Consider the following 17,107-nt stretch of genomic DNA (forward strand, 5'->3'; position numbering starts at 1 on the left):
TCGTGTTTTGTTTCACTGTCAAACATCTTCAGTTTGGTCTATAATTTAACCATGAATCGTGTTACAATCGAACAACGCTTGCAAATCATTGAATTTTATTATAAAAATTCGTGTTCTGTTAAGAAAGTTTAAAATCCACTTTTTTATCGAAAAATTGTGTTCAGGGACGAAGCTCAGTTCTGGATCAATGGGTGCGTAAATAAGCCGAATTGTCGATTTTGGAGTGAAGATCAGCCAGAAGAATTGCAAGAGCTACCAATGTATCCAGAAAAGGTCACAGTTTGGTGCGGTTTATGGGCTGGAGGTATCATTGGACCGTACCTTTTCAAAGATGCTGCGAATCGTAACGTAACTGTGAATGGTGAGCGCTTCCGTGAAATGATATCCAACTTTTTTTGCCTAAAATGCAAGAGCTTGACTTGCATGACATGTGGTTTCAGCAAGACGGTGTCACATGCCACATAGCACGCGTAACAATGGACTTGTTGAGAGACGAGTTCGGTGAACATTTTATTTCACGTTCGGGATCTGCCAATTGGCCACCCAGATCGTGCGATATAACGCCTTTAGATTATTTTTTGTGGGGCTATGTTAAAGCTCATGTCTATTTAGACAAGCCTGCTCCAATTAACGCATTGGAAGACAACATTAAAGCATTTATATGCGAAATACCGGCCGAAACATTGGAAAGAGAATGCCAAAATTGTACTAAGCGGATGGACCATTTGAAGCGCAGTCGCGGTCAACTTTTGCATGAAATAATCTTCAACCATTAATTTATGTGGACTGTACTATCGATTTAAATAAAAACTTCATGCATTTTTCTGAATTTTAAGTGTGTTTTTTTTTTAATTTTCCTATATCTCTTAAAAAATCACCCTTTATATATAATTGGCGCGTACACCCTTTTTGGGTGTTTGGCCGAGCTCCTCCTTCTCAAATGGAGGGACCTACAGTTCAAAGCCGCCTTCGAAAGACAGATATTTTTATGAGAAGCTTTTTCTGGCAGAAATACACTCGTAGGTTCGCTATTACCTGCCAAAGGACGACCGCTATTAGGAAAAATGTTTTCTTCATTTCTCTGAATGCCGAACCGTAGCAAAGGCAGCCGAATTAAGAAAATCTATTTACTATGTATATATTTCGAGGTTAAAATTTGTTTTAATTTTTCGAATGTACGTCCATTTGTATGTAACTTAATTGGTATTTATTTAACTGCTTTGCTCTAATGTTTTCATTTTCACTTTTTAGGAAATTTTTAGCTGCGCCAGGCTATCTCCTGTAGTCATCAGATAAGCCCAACCATGATCGGAGGTTACGAACAATTTTTGGTTCTTCATATTCCAGAATAGCTTTTGCCTTATCTTTATAACAATTAAATGAGGTATCCAAGGTAACTCTGCAAATATGTTATTAATATGACTAAGATTTACATGTTATGAAGATTTAAATAATAAAAATTTAACAACAAGTAGTCATATTTGTTATTAAAATTTATTTAAATCAAAATAACATTATTAAAGTAATTGTATATATTATATTTCAACACAAAATCGTCCGGTCCTGAAGAATTCCCCACCGCAACTCCATTTAGTACGGAAGTATAATATATATTCTTACCAAACCAGCAAATATCATATTTTGCTTTTACAATGATTAGCTCATGAAAAGACTAGACCGAGAGTGCAGATTTAATTCGAGAGGAGTGTAATGGTTTTTGATACGGTTTGGTGTTAATATCATATATTGAGCTCTATTCTATTTAATCAAGTTTGGTGACATGGTGACTCCAGCTGCCGTGAAGCTTTGACTTACCTGTGGTGTTAGTAGGATTTGTTCAAATATCATAACCCCAGCACAGTTCTGGCTATAAAAATGGCGTCAAAATGAGACAATCATTTCAGAAAGCAGTGGAATAATATAATTGTTAATAGTTTATCGTTTACTTCATTTTGTTGACTAATAATTACTATCAGTATAATAGTATAACTAATAACGCTTTGCCATGGCGTCCAACAAAAAAACTGGGAAGTATTTTTATAATTCGTGCTTTCACAATTTAACATGTGGCACTTCATTTTTATTAGTTTGTTTAACTTAAAAATCACAAATCTTAAAATTACATGGTGTGGTATTCTGTGGTTAAAAGGCGAACAAAGAGTTCCTGAGAGGTGGCGGTGTGCTTATCGCCGTCAAGCGTGAACTGACTTATTTCCTGAACCGACCCATCTGCGTTCGTATTAGCGTTTTTCCTGGAAGGAAACTCATACGAAATTCATGAAGCACACGTTGATAATGTTGCTTTAGACAATTTTCTGGGTGATTTCAATCTACCTAATGTTAATTAATGCAGTAGTTTATCAGGCTCTTGTCTCACCACAGAACATCATTACTATTAAGGAATCGTAACTTATAGATAATAGTTTAGGTCTAAATTTAAAACAGGTTAATTTGTGTTAATTCATTCAATAAAGTTTTGGATTTTATATGAGTGATAACCTAAATTACACTATTGAAGAAAATATTAACGAAATTACTCTTAAAGATGAACATCATAAAAACCTTTATTGTTATATCTTGACGTTTGAGGCTTTGCATCAGCACCTACTAACAACAAATTTTCATTTAATTATGTTGCCGTCAAAACCAGCCCAACGTTTTTCAATCATAAGTTCATACTTTGCATCAGGCAGCAAAGGAAAAGGAAAGGGCCCAAGTTTTAAAGCACTACGCTGTAGGATTTACAATTAAATTTTCAAAAAAAAAAAAATTATTATTAAAGCAACTGTAGGGGGTCTAATCTGTAATGCGATGAGAATAAAAATGGATATGTGAATTAAAAATGTATTACATAAACATTTGGAACAAAACGTTGACAGTTTAATTAAGTCTCTTTTAAACTATATTTCTATATAATATATATATTTAGCAAGTGCGATATTGCTATACAAAATACAACCCAAACAGGACCTTCCCATCAGGTAATGGCCGCCAGTTGCGGTCTCAGAGTCAACTCTGACAAAACGGAGTTGATGCTATTCACCAGGAAATACAAGCCTCCGCATTTTAAGCTTCCAAGACTAAACAACCAGTGTCTTACACTCGCATTGGCAAAAAATGGGTACTCAAGCCACGTGTCTTACTTTGGATGTACAACGAAGTGGTTCCAATTTTAACATATGGGTGCATAGTTTGGTGGGTAGCTCTTCAGAAGGGCTACAACCCCACTAAACTAGAGAGAGTGCAAGAACTGCATCACTAGTGCTTGTAGAACATGTCCCACTGCTGCGCTCAACGTTATTCTGCACTTACTTCCTGTGGATCTGCAGGTTAAATCCATTGCTGCTCAGAGCGCTATCATGTTGAAGGAGCTTGGCCTCTGGAGACAATTTCCTGTAGGACATAGAAGCATCTTGAAGCAGATCTCCCCTTCCTTCTCTGTTCTTCGCACTGATCTCTCCCTCCTCAAACTGTGTTTTGAGGGTTGTGCTAGGGCTATCTTTCCGAGCAGGCAAGAATGGAATGGATACGAGTATAGGTACCTCTGTTTTCCCTGACGGATCCAAAATGGAGTTTGGAGTGGGAGCGGGGGTTTTCTCTCACTCAGCCAGCATTTCGGTCTCCTTTAAACTGCCAGAAACGAGCAGCGTTTTTCAAGCAGAGGTCTTCGCGATCCTGTAGGCATGAAAAATGCTTCAAGATCGCTGTTGGGAGGGATACATTAATATTTTTTCCGATAGCCAAGCTGTGATCAAGGCACTATCGTCGCCGTATTACAGCTCTCTTCTGGTGAACTCCTGTAAGGAGGAACTCAAAAATCTCGATCGAGCAGGAAACATCTCCCTTATCTGCGTTCCTGGGCACAGGAATATAGAAGGAAATGAAATAGCCGACGAGCTTGCCAGGAAGGGGTCGACAGAACCGGTTTCAGCTGTCCCCCTCTCAGACATCGGTGTCCCTTTGTCCGTTGTTAAAGAAAAACTACACAATTTCTTTCTAACAAAAGCGCAAGACAGATGGAGGACTGTCTCATCGTGTACTATTTCGAAAACACTATGGCCCCAATACGATAGAAACAGAACGCTTAAGGTGATGGGAATCCCCCGCCATTCTATTTCCAAACTCATTGCAGTGTTCACTGGTCACTGGGTGATCGGTACCCCTGCGGAGAAGCTTGGAACTCCGTACAACTCCTATTGCAGAAGCTGTGGGAATCCTACAGAGAAAGAGACTGTTGAACATTTTCTCTGCAAATGCCCGGCTCTGGCGGTTAGGCGCTTGAGATTCCTTAGCGTGCCCCTCCAGCCTAGATCCCTTCTCTCCTCCACTACATCAACAGCACTGGATGGCTGTAAAAGGTTTTTTTTCCCCAATAATTTTTCTTTGCACAGGTAATAGTCCACATTATGGTATCAAAACGGCACGTAAGTGCTACTTGAAATGTGCCTGTGGCACTCTTGCCTTTTACCTACCTACCTACCTACAACCCAAACAAGATTATTATGGAAAAAGACATTTCATAAACTCAGTTGCTTCGTAAAAATATTTAATATTATATATGTTTTTTGGCATGCTCTACATGCATGATTTTTAATTTATTATATGTGTCAACGAGATAGATTGTAACAAGAAAAAATGGACTTTAAATTAATTTATTTTAGTCTACAAAGAGATGTAAGAGACTATTTCAGTTGGTTAATTTATTGAAAGAATTGACTTCTTAATATTAACATTAAAATCTATAATATTGGGCACATCGCATCGAAGTTCATTCAATGAATAATTCTTTTTGTTAGTTAAATGAACAGACAAGCGATTTTTTTTAAGACTATGGGGCGAGATACGAGGTCTGTTAGAAAAGTATCCCATGAGAGCACTAAATACCATTTTACGTTTACCCTGCTTGACAGCAACTGACGCTAGCGACAGGCGGGAAAAAATTCACACATGTGCAGGTTACAGGTCTGCTTATGCAAGCGCGCGTAATTCATGTTTGTCAGCTGTTAGAAATAAAAAAACAAAGTCGGATACTTTTCTAACAGACCTCGTATGATCTTAGAAGAGATTGGCCAACTCATTGCAGTGAATGCTGCCATTGATAGCGTTACAATAAAAAATTAATGAGAAGTAAATTCTTCCATCAGACAATGATTGTAGACCTAACAATTTCCATCTGCCGATATAATGAGGAGGACAATTTGGCCAATCAATCTTATTCAAAGTGAATTGGGTAAATATTTTTTGTACTATCTCAAGTTTTTTGGAATGGATTTCGTAATATGTACATATTTCATTATATCCAGCAATATTCGAGACGACTTCTCACTAAGGCAATATAGAGCGACTTCAATGCCTGAGTGTCTTTGAAATTACTAGTGTTTCTTCTAATGACGCCGATCAGTGCAAATGATATGAAATGACAATGAAATCAATATATTTGGAGAATGATAGCTTGACATCAAAAATAATACCTAGATGTTTCATTTCACTACGGTAGTCCTTGTAAATTTTAAACACAATAATTTTTAATTTTTTATTTAGATATAAATTGTTTTTTGTGCACCATTGCTTACCCATACGAGTATATGTACATATATAGATAGTCAGATAGTTTACGTGCCTCAAGTAGGAGTTTTCCATTATCTGCAAACATTAGGCTGTTATCAAACTTAAAATGATTCGGCCAGATATCCACCATTGAGAAAGAAGAATGAGAACCCTACACCCGTCGCTCAAAATTCAGCAAAGTCCATCCCTGCTACTCAAGCGCATAGACACAGCCTTAACTCGCTTTCACATTGTTTTAAATATCCCAAGTTGTTTAAAATATCCCAGAAAATACACATGTACGCTCAGCCGATATTATCATAAAAAAACATCATAAAACACTGCAGCACCAGCTCTTATTGCACAGAAGCTATTCAAACCACGAACATAGTTGTGCAAAACCCGCAAGGCCTCCTAGCAATCTCCTCAGTTTACATTCCACATAAGCATGCTATAAAATCTGAGGAATATGAAAAACATATTGGCCGACTGACACAAATAAAATCCGTGATTTAATCGACTTTTGTATAGTAAAAGGTATCCCTGTTAGTGAAATAACCTGTAACCTGAATAAAGACTGAGCTGAATCACGGCCGCCGTAGCTGAATGGGTTGGTGCGTGACTACGATTCGGAATTCATAGAAAGAACGTAGGTTCGAATCTCGGTGAAAATGTCAAACCTCCGAGTGTATTTCTACCATGACAAAGCTCCTTATAAAAATATCTGCCGTTTGGAGTCGGCTTGAAACTGTAGGTCCCTCCATTTGTGGAACAACATCAAAGCGCACCCCACAAATAGGAGGAGGACCTCGGCCAAATACCCAAAAAAGAGTGTACGCGCCAATTGTATATATATATATAAACTTGCCACATGCTGTCTTTAAAACAGAAAAGCCAATTGGAAGTACTTACTCTCAAGATCAATGAAGATATAACTAATGCTGTAGAGCATTTTAATAACTGCGTCCAGCAAGCAGCTTGGAAATCCACAACTTCAACCCAATGGAAAGTTGCACAAATAAAAAATACCTCACAAGTTTTGGAGTCACTATTTTTCAAAGGAATGATGTCCATAATTGAAAACCGATAATTAATCCCAAAACACCAATTCGGTTTCAGAGAAACACATGGTACCATCGAACAAGTATACATGGTTTACTTTGTAAAATAAAGGATACTCTACCCAAAAATTATTATATCTTTATCAAATCATACATAAAAGTACAGCATTTTTTGGTAAAAGAAAATGAAGAACAATCTCAGCTCTGCGAAAGTTTAGCTGGTGTCCCCAAGATAGTATTATTGGTCAAATCTTATACTTGCTTTACACTCACGATCTATTACTTACTAAGGAAACTATCGTTGGAACTTTTCAAAATGATACCGCTTTACTCTCAATTGACGTGTGGCTTCTCTTAAACTCCAAAAAGGACTTGATGAAACAACTCAATGGCTCAGAGACTGGAAAATAAAACTAAATGAGACAAAATCTGTTTAAGTTACCTTTTCACTCAAGCGAAATACTTGTCAAATATCTCAGAATGCATCTTGACTACAAGCTTACTTGGAAAATCATATAATATATTTTTAGCAAACGCTAGACTCTAGGAATCAAACTTCGAGGTCTGTATTGGATGTTAAATCGGAATCCCCATGTTTCCCTCGAAAATGAGCTCTCACTGTACTCAGTTATCCTGAAACCAGTATGGACATACCTATAGCATACAACTCTGGAGCACCGCAGCTAACTCAAACACCGAAATACTTCAAAGATTCCAATCGAAAACTCTCAGAATGATCGCAAATGCACCGTACGATATCACAAATGCCAAAATTAACCGCGATTTCAATGTTCCCTAATAACTAGAGTAATCAAAAAGCATGTCTCATTACACAGTATAAGACTTCAATCGCGCCCAAACCCATTAAATACAGAAATTACCAATAGCATTTCAGGGTTGCACCACTGAGCACTCAATGTCTCGTAGAGTATCTTAGTTTTAAGTATAAATATTGTTAAATGACAAAAAATCTCTCGCAACGCAATTGGATTGTCACAAGGGTCCAAAAACTCGCAATCAGTTTGAGAAACGCGTTAATCGAATCGTGATTCACTTTTGAGTAGTTGTAGTCCTAAGATTGAATATCTGCATAACTATCAATATTGTAGAATTCAAAATGAAGAAGTAACGCTATATGGGCAAAGTATTTTTTGATATAGGCGCACCACATTCTTCACAAGAAATTTATAAATCATTTCACGCAAATACGAGGTCTAGAATTTTACCATTACTATTTAAGAGTCTCACTCTCTGAGAGTACGCGAGAGTACTGTACTAACCGTTTATACGATATCTTACTTAACATTACGTACATCGATATCTTACTTAACTTTGGTTGTAAACAAATTTTATTTATTACCATGAAATATACTTTTAAATTACTATATTACATACTAAGCACAGCACTAGCAACAACGCCTTCATCTGTTTGGTGTAATGAGGTAGATAAAATAGAAAAGATAGATACCATATATAATATTGGTGTCTGTAGAAAGATTTTGTGTGTAACTTTTATATAAAGCAGATAATTTAAATTTACTATATTTTTTTGTTAGGTTAGCTTTGGAGATATATTTGAAGATACTTGATATGTTTTCTATGCTAGGTTTCTTAAGGAGCTCTGATGGTGTGTTCCACGAGGAAGTTTCCTTTCTGAGTTTGCTAAAAGCTGGACATATATCCAAGATGTGTTACGTTGATACTGTTGGACTGTTGCAATAATGGCATCCGTAAGTCAAGTTTCTGTTAAGGAGGTGTTTATGTGACAGTGTATAATGTAGATGTTAGAATCATCAGAAACGACGGCGTATGAGGTGTTATTACAATTTTTTGACACGTCTGTGTATATGAAAGTCCAATCGCTAGAGCTAATTTGACTTTTGCGCCTTGTAAAAACTTGCTGATAGGTATGAATATTGGTCGTTTTCTTTGAATAATTCAATGATTCGTCTTCCAAAAAGGAAGAGTGTAGAGCTCATGGCGGGTGTTTGCTAGCTTTTAAGAACCTTGGTTTCAGATCGAGGTCAAATTTTGAAAACCTTTGTACGACCTGGTGAATGATTGATTACTTCTTTAGATTCCGTTTTGGTTAAATTGCCAGACGAATTTGGGTTCTAGGTGTAATATAAATATATTTTTGGTATAAGCCGTAGCGTAGTCAATTCGAGTATTTCTTAGATATGTGGAGCGCCAGCTTTAGGAAGCATATTCCTTATGCTCGATGTGGGGAAGGCACTGATGCTTCGTCTGATTGCCGATGGATATGGGGCATAAAGTTTTTTAAGTGAATTTCCTGCGTGATGGCCGTAAATTGGAAATCTATAGTCAATAACGGAGAGTATTAGAGCTTTCGTCGTGATGGTGAGGATATTAGGATGAATTTGTGATCGTTGAGAAGACAGGAACTTAATAATATTTAGTTTCGCAAATAATTTTTTTCTGAAATATAGACAATGATATTTAAAGCTTAGTTTAGAATCAAAAATAAGACTTAAAATGTTAAGTGTGCTAACATATGGAATATGAATATTGTATCTGAAGTTAAAACCGTTACATGGTTTTTTGCGACAAATGTGTAGAGTGCTACATTTTTGAAATGATAACTAGGCTCCCGATATCAGAAACCATTCACAAATTTTATTTAGGATTTCAGTAGATGTTTGCTTAACTAGTGCCAAGTCGAGTATTTTTGAAAATATCACTACATCATCTGCATAAATGGAGTTTTTATTGAAAGCGACCATAAATATAGTGACTGATATTGGCGAACCTTGAGGAATACCATTCTCTAAAGAAAAGTAATATGAGTTGTTGTTGAGTTTAACTCGGAGTTTTCTATTGCTTAAAAATATTTTAATGAATTTGTATATCTTGAGGCTATTTTGGAATTAGCCAATTCTTCGAGGACAACGTGTGCTTCTATACGGTCGTTTGGTGCTAATCAATTTACTTTTCTCTGCGAACCACATGATTCGCTTGGCTATAATTGTCTCTAATAAGTACCTTCCCTAAGCAAGGTACTAAGGAAATAGGACGGTAGCTGCAGAGAACGTAAATTGATAGAGAAGGCTCAGGAACGAATGAGCAGGTTAAATGTCAAATGCTAAGAAAACGCGGGTAAGAAATTTTTGTTATTTCACCACGGCCTTGGAAAAGTTAACAGAAGAGAGTTAACATGGCGGAGCGTAGTGAACAGAATTAAATATAGCGTTTGCATATAAATATAAAATGCCATGATTTGGTGTTAGGCAAAAGAAAATAACAGCAGACTTGTACATTTTTCTTTCATGCTTATTTGCCGTCAGCATTTGGCATGCGCAAATGGATTATTTCTTGTGAGATGAATAAATTAATTCTAAGTATATGTATGCATGAATGTGAAATTTTAAGTATCTAAATAACTAAATTGTATTGATATTAAGTGTATTATCAAAATTATTTCAAAATATCCACATAAAAAATTGACTTTGTAAACCATTCATTTGCATCAAGGGTTATTATTAAACAATATGTGCCCTTTTTAAATTATTATGTATATTCATATACTACAAAGTGTTCAATAGATATAACATCTACCATCCATATCTTGACCTGCCTCAAAACACAGCTCATATGCTATTGTATCTACAAATCTATACACATATATAAAAATTCAGCCGTTTTTCGCGTTGTGATGAACTTTACGGAGAATGGCTCAACCGATTTTAACAAAACTTTGCCACATTGAAGAGACACATATGGAGAAGGTTTGTGTTTTGAAATTTTAAGAATCGTTAACCAGGATCTCGAGAAATAGGCCAAAACGTGGACCCGGGTAACCCTAGGATGTGTTTGTACAATAAGGGGAGCAAATGGAAGCTGTTGATGATTTCTATAGTATAGAGTATTTTTCATACCGTTCCGTGACCAGGGTCTCGAGATATAGACCAAAACGTGGACCCGGGTAACGCTACGATGTGTTGGTACAATAGGGGTAGCAAATGGAAGCTGCTGATGATTGCTATAGTATAGAGTATTTTTTATACCGTTCCGTGACTAGAGTCCCGAGAAATAGGCCAAAACGTGGACCCGGGTAACCCTATAATATTTTTGTACAATATGGGTAGCAAATGGAGGCTGCTGATGATTGCTATAGTATAGAGTATTTTTGATGCCGCTCCGTGACTAGGGTCTCGAGATATCGGCCAAAATGTGGACCTCGATAACTTAAGAATTTGTTTGTACAATATGGGTAGCAAATGGGAGCTGTTGATGATTGCTATAGTATAGAGTATTTTTAATGCCCCTCCGTAACTAGGGTCTCGTGGACCTGGATAACCCTAGGATGTGTTTGAACTACATGAGTATCCATTGTAAGTTGTTGATAAATGCTAATGAAAAGAGGACTTTTCTTTTCGCTGGGTAACTAAGGACTCCAGATATAGACCAATTGAGAACTCGCCTTCAGGTTAAGAGATTGCATTCTTATGTACTACAACCAGTTAAAATGGTCCACGAAGAGGTAAATAATATTTTCACAGGTGTTGACATTTCATCAAATGTAGAAATTTCTTAAGTCACATTTTCCACTTGTTTTCAGGTCTACATGTACAGAAAAAAGTTAGTGCCATGAATTTTTATTCTTATCGATTGATGGTTCGTCCACAAGAACAAAATTATATCTTGAGATGTCGTAAACTATATCAGCAGTACATCGTTGATATGTATGCCAAAATAGAAACAGAACGTCTTAATTTTATTCGTTTCAACCAAGCAAAATTAAGATCTGAACAATATATTCATTTGCAAGATGAGATAGCGAATGATGCTAATATTAATGACATCGGTATGTAAAGCACTTATGGATTTAATCGTGAAATTATACGTATTTGGGGAGGTGCGTTGCCATATGTACTCCATCGAATGGCAGAAAAGGGGATTGGCGCACGTACATATGTATACTAATTTGGCTGGTACATAAAATAACTCCGGATCAAATCGATAACTTTATATCAGCTAAAATTCCTAATCACACTGCTGATCCTGAGTTATTTCCAGTTGTCGTTAAAAACATGACACATGGACCGTGCGGTGAACTAAATATGAATTCACCATGTATGATTGATGAAAAGTGTTCGAAACGATACCCAAGGCAATTTACTTCAGACACAATAACGGGCAATGACGGATATCCGTTGTACCGACGTAGATCACCTAATGATAATGGTAAAACGGCAACCATTAGAAAGCATAACCAGGAAGTTGAAGTTGATAATCGTTGGGCCAAACGTGGACCCGTATTGTCCACTATTATCGAAAATATTCAACGCACATATAAATGTGGAATATTGTAACTCCGTAAAATCCATCAAATACATATGCGAATATATCAATAAAGGAAGGGACATGGCAGTATTTGGAGTTGTAAATCGAAATGATGAAATTCCTAATTACCAAATGGGAAGATACATTAGTAGCAACGAAGCAGTTTGGAGAATATTATCATTTCCGTTTAATGATCGCCATCCAGCTGTTATTCATTTGTCAGTCCATTTAGAAAATGAACAAAGTGTTTATTTCACTGAAAATACTGCTCAACAAATGGCCGAACGACCACCAGCAACAACACTAACTGCATTTTTCAACTTATGTGAAACAGATTCATTTGCAAGAACATTGCTTTATTCAAATGTTCCTAAATAATATACTTGGAATGCATCATCAAGGTCCTGGGTATGAAGGCAACGAGGAATACCTGTAGATAGATATCCAGGTGTTCATTTGGGTGATGCAATCGGACGTCTTTACACTGTTCATCCAAGTAAAGTGGAATGTTTCTATTTACGTTTACTCTTACTTGATATTCCCGGCCCAAGATCATTCGAAAGTTTGAAACGAGTTAATGGTCATCTTTGTTGTACTTTCAGCAAGCATGCAAAGAATTGAATTTGCTTGAAAATGATAATCAGTGGGATGCAACTCTTATGGATGCATGTGCAACAAGTTCTCCACACCGAATAAGAACACTATTTGCCATCATTATTGCTACATGTTTCCCAGCAAACCCAAAAGAATTGTGGAGTACTTACCAAGAATACATGACAGAAGATATCCTACATCAAGTACGTCGCATTACTGCAAATCCAAATTTGAATTATACAGATGAATTATATAATGAGGCATTAATTAAAATCGAAGACTTTTGCCTGATGATTGCAAATAAAACTCTGAGTGAGTTAGGTATGATCGCACCAAATCGTCCGACGCATGATGCATACAATGCAGAATTAAGACGTGAAAAAGAATATGATCGAAATGATCTGAACACATTTGTAACAACAAACCTACCACGTTGCACTTCGCGTTACAGCAGCAAACGTGAACGGTCGTGTTTTTGATTGCTCCGCTATCGAAGTTTTAATTATGAACCTAAACCATCATAAATTGAAAATTGTGTAATTTTCATTTATGAGACAGTGACTCTATTTTATTACATTTATTCATTATACCGAACTAAGAATGCCGTGTCTCTGTGCCAACAAGGTTGAGCGTACACAAGAGAAAGTGCAGTGCGCCAAGTGCAATAATTTTTTTCGTTTAAATTGTGTCAACCTACAACCTGTTGACTTAGAATTTTTACTTAAAACGGATAATCAATTTATCTGTGACAAGTGTGCCGCTGTTCGACGTCAATCCCTTCGAGCACCATCAACTCCCATCAACCTGGATGACGAAATTGCCACTGCTGATAATGTACCTGTGAATCCAGCTAATCTAAGTGCACAGTTATCACCACATCAACAACTACCGAAATCAACATCAGCTGATGACGTAAACAAATCAGATATCAGTCTGAAAACAATTATCAGAGAGATTGCTGCTCTGAAATCAGAAAATGCTCGTGCGATGGCTGCAATTAGCTCTCTCAAAGAGGATAAGCAGTTGCTGATTTCGCAAATAAGTGAATTGTGTGCAGAAGTAAAGGAGTTAAGAAAACATCAAACGGTTGATGTCTCCTCTGCTCTTGTACAGCTAACCGCTGAGGTGAAGGACCTTAGTGCTTATGTTCTTGCATGTGAGTATCATGCAAGGAACACAAAAAATGCGAAAAGCAAATCGAAGAGACAGGAGCCACTACTACCAGTGACTGCTGCTACGTCGCCTGCAAACGCGTCTATTGTCGCTGCTCCGCATGGTGAGACTAATTCGTATTCCTCTGCTTCGCACTCTCATGCTGCTGCTGGCGATGCGCCGCTTCTTACAGCGCTGCTGTTACAAGAATGATAGAAAGAAGATTGCGCCCATCAGAGCGTACGTGACGTCACGTTTGCAGTGTTGTGCAGTATTGCCAACCATTTGCTCTTCGCAATAAATTTAGTGCTTTTTTATACCGAAAATGCGACAGTTTTTAAGTTTGGTGTTTGTTTCTTCTTGTTTTTAATTTAAGGCTACCGAGACTTTAGGTTAAAAAAAAACTGTATTATTATATAAAAGAAGTTTAAAAAAGGCCACTCTGAGAAGATTTTAGTGCTAATGAAAATTAGTTGATTCTTATAAAATTTAGTAGTTTGAAAAAATGGTGGGAAAAATGTTAAATATTTTGCAAATCATATTAAATTGTTCAACCAAGTCGTGGATCTACACATTTTATAGTGTCTAATATTGTTGCACAGCCGCTGATAAGATTGAACAATGTGTGAATGTGGATTTTAATAGTGCTGATGGAGTTGCGCCAGGAGAAGTGCCTTGAACGGATGGTGCCACTGGATGGATGGCGGAGGCAGTGTACAAACCGTTTTTGTAGGCTTAAGAATTGCATCTATGGAACAGTGATCGGCTTATGCAGTTATTTATATGATTAAAGATATAGATATTATTGTTTGTTATCAAAAATATATATGCATATTGAGAAATTTCGTCTCTTTGTTTAATACTTCGGGGCCCTGAAAAGGGCCGTTTTGTCAATTCGATGAAGAGCACATCTAGGTCAGTATTTTAGTATATTTTCGTTTTCTTGTGCGGGCGTTTTCAATAAGTTTTTTATTAAGCTTTCTGATCATAAAAAACATTCTCGCCCTGAGAACTAGTTTTTTATTTTTTATGTCGCAATTTATATGAGAAGCTTGCTCAATATGTTTTTTAACAAAATCATTTGTTATAAGCAAACTATCTTCATTCATTGCTCTAAATACTGACTCTAGACTACTTATATGTTCCATCATGCTGCTGCTAGGAACAGATAAACCACCTTCACTTAGATGATTTACCCAGGTATAGGAGGGATCATCGGCATCTTTGAGGGAAGTGCTGGGAATATCGTCTCGTAATCGATGGCAAATACAGCCAGCTAAGTTTTCGAGGCCATCATATTCGAGATCATCGAATTCTGCTGGCTTTATATTGATCGGCCATTCCTCGGAAATTATTTTTTTCAGTATAACACCTGTAGAAGTAAAAATTAATATGTGATGTGTAAAAAGCAATTATTACCCGTTAGCGATGGTTGCAACATTTCCAGATCTGGTGTATCATCTTCTTCAACATTTGCTGCGTTTGTAATCACACCTTCATTTCGTCCAAGTAAGTATCCCCGAAGTCGATACTTGAACTCTTGTTGGTCCGGGTGATCGTGCAAACCACCTTTGGCTCGAATGATTCCAAAGAAGTTTTCCAGCACATCCTGGTTCAAGCGGTATGTCAAAACGTACTTAATATTGTAACGGTTTTGAACGCTTTCGTACAAAAACTTCAGTGCATTGTTCGACTGTATGATGCCTGCAAGTAAATTTTCGTATGTAATTATTTCACAATATTTGTTTAGGTTGAAGTAACTATGTAAATTTTATTAATTTTAGGTATTGGCATAAATATATTAGTTTACCCCTTTGAAATGGCAGTAAAGTGTCTCTTCCGATCACCCTCATATTTTTCATCATTTCCGTCATGCCATCTAATGTCTGGACTTGCTCCTTAATTGCTAGACCGTAGGCGTAGCACCGTGTTCTTGAGTCAGCACGTGGTATCCTGACGTTCATCACATCAAACCAATCGTTAGTCTGAAAATGTTATATTTTAAATATAAAAACATGTATGTAGACATATGTATGTATGTAAAGCTTACCAATTTAAATAATTGAAAGCACTCATTCCAATTGTGGCCACTTAAATGTCCCAAACTTGCTGCTCTCGTAATTGATATTGCCACGGTATGTGAAAATAATTTTGCTGCCAGTTTCACCTTTTGCCTTTGAGGTCCAGATACGGTTAAGTGGATTGCTGAAATTTTATGAGTTATTGTCAAACCCTTGGAGGTGCATGACAATAAATCAAAAATTATATCTTTCTTCACAGCTTTCCCTTTTAGCATGAACCCTTGGTCCAGAAAGTGGTTACGGAGTAGTTTCAGCATATGAGGAACGTCAGCAAATACGAAGATTTGCTGCTCATCAAAAACCAACCTGCAAGAGCGTCATATGTTACAAAATGTGAAATAAACTAGGCAAGGGGTATATTTCATTAAACTTACCACGGCTTGTACTCATTTATTCCGAGCTCGTTAAGGAGGGACCTGTTTGTGCCACCAAGGTCGCACACAATCGCTGCAACGTTGTACCCACAGTCTTTACATTTTTCCAAAATATTAAAAAGCACGTTCTTCGTCATTTTACAATTGAAGTCGTAGAAAACCGGCTGCTTCGATTTACACACAAGTCCTAAAAAGACAATTAACATATTATAATAATTTCCATATATCTTATTAAATGTTTATTGCAATATGTGTTCACCTCTAAGCATCGCTACTTGCACAAAATGGGCAGGTTCTAGTGTGGAGTCCGAAGAAGAGTCATAACAATAAGTATGCCTGACCTTCATTTCGTCGAAACTCAAAACACACACCTTTTGCACAATATCCATTTCCGTAGAGGCTTTTAATAATTTAAAAACAGGTTTAATCAAACCTCTGGATATATGAATTTTTTGTGCCCGTTTCTGAAGCGTTCGAACTCCAGGTAGCGGAAAACCTTTTTTATACAATAATCTATATGCTTTTGGACTTGCGGCATATAATGTAATTGAATTGGCTATATCTTCTTGAGCCCAGGTAGGTTTTTTGATACTAAATTTTAGATTTGCTACCTGGCCCTTCGTGAAAATGGTCTCTAACTTTTTCTCCATGTTTTTACATACATTTTCGCATTCTTCTAAGCGCTTTTGAAGCTGCTCCATCTCGTAAATGTGTTTTTTGTTTTGTTTGTTGTAATTTTCCTGAAGTGCTGCCAGTTTGAGGTCTTTCTTTTTGCTTTCCATCAGAAGGCATTTGTTTTCGCGCTTTAATGCATCTCTATATGTAACAAAATTAAAAATTAAAACTTAGGAATATATAAATATTTTTATACCGCCTTACTGCTTTTAAAAACTTACAATTCTGATTTCAGTTCCTCAACTTCCCGCAAACTGCTGTCGTAGTAGAAAAATTTGCTAGGTGTTGTAGCCACGGGCATTTTGGATAAATTTGCCTC

The sequence above is a fragment of the Anastrepha obliqua genome, chromosome 6, assembly GCF_027943255.1.
Source record: "Anastrepha obliqua isolate idAnaObli1 chromosome 6, idAnaObli1_1.0, whole genome shotgun sequence".
Taxonomy (NCBI): Eukaryota; Metazoa; Arthropoda; class Insecta; order Diptera; family Tephritidae; genus Anastrepha; species Anastrepha obliqua.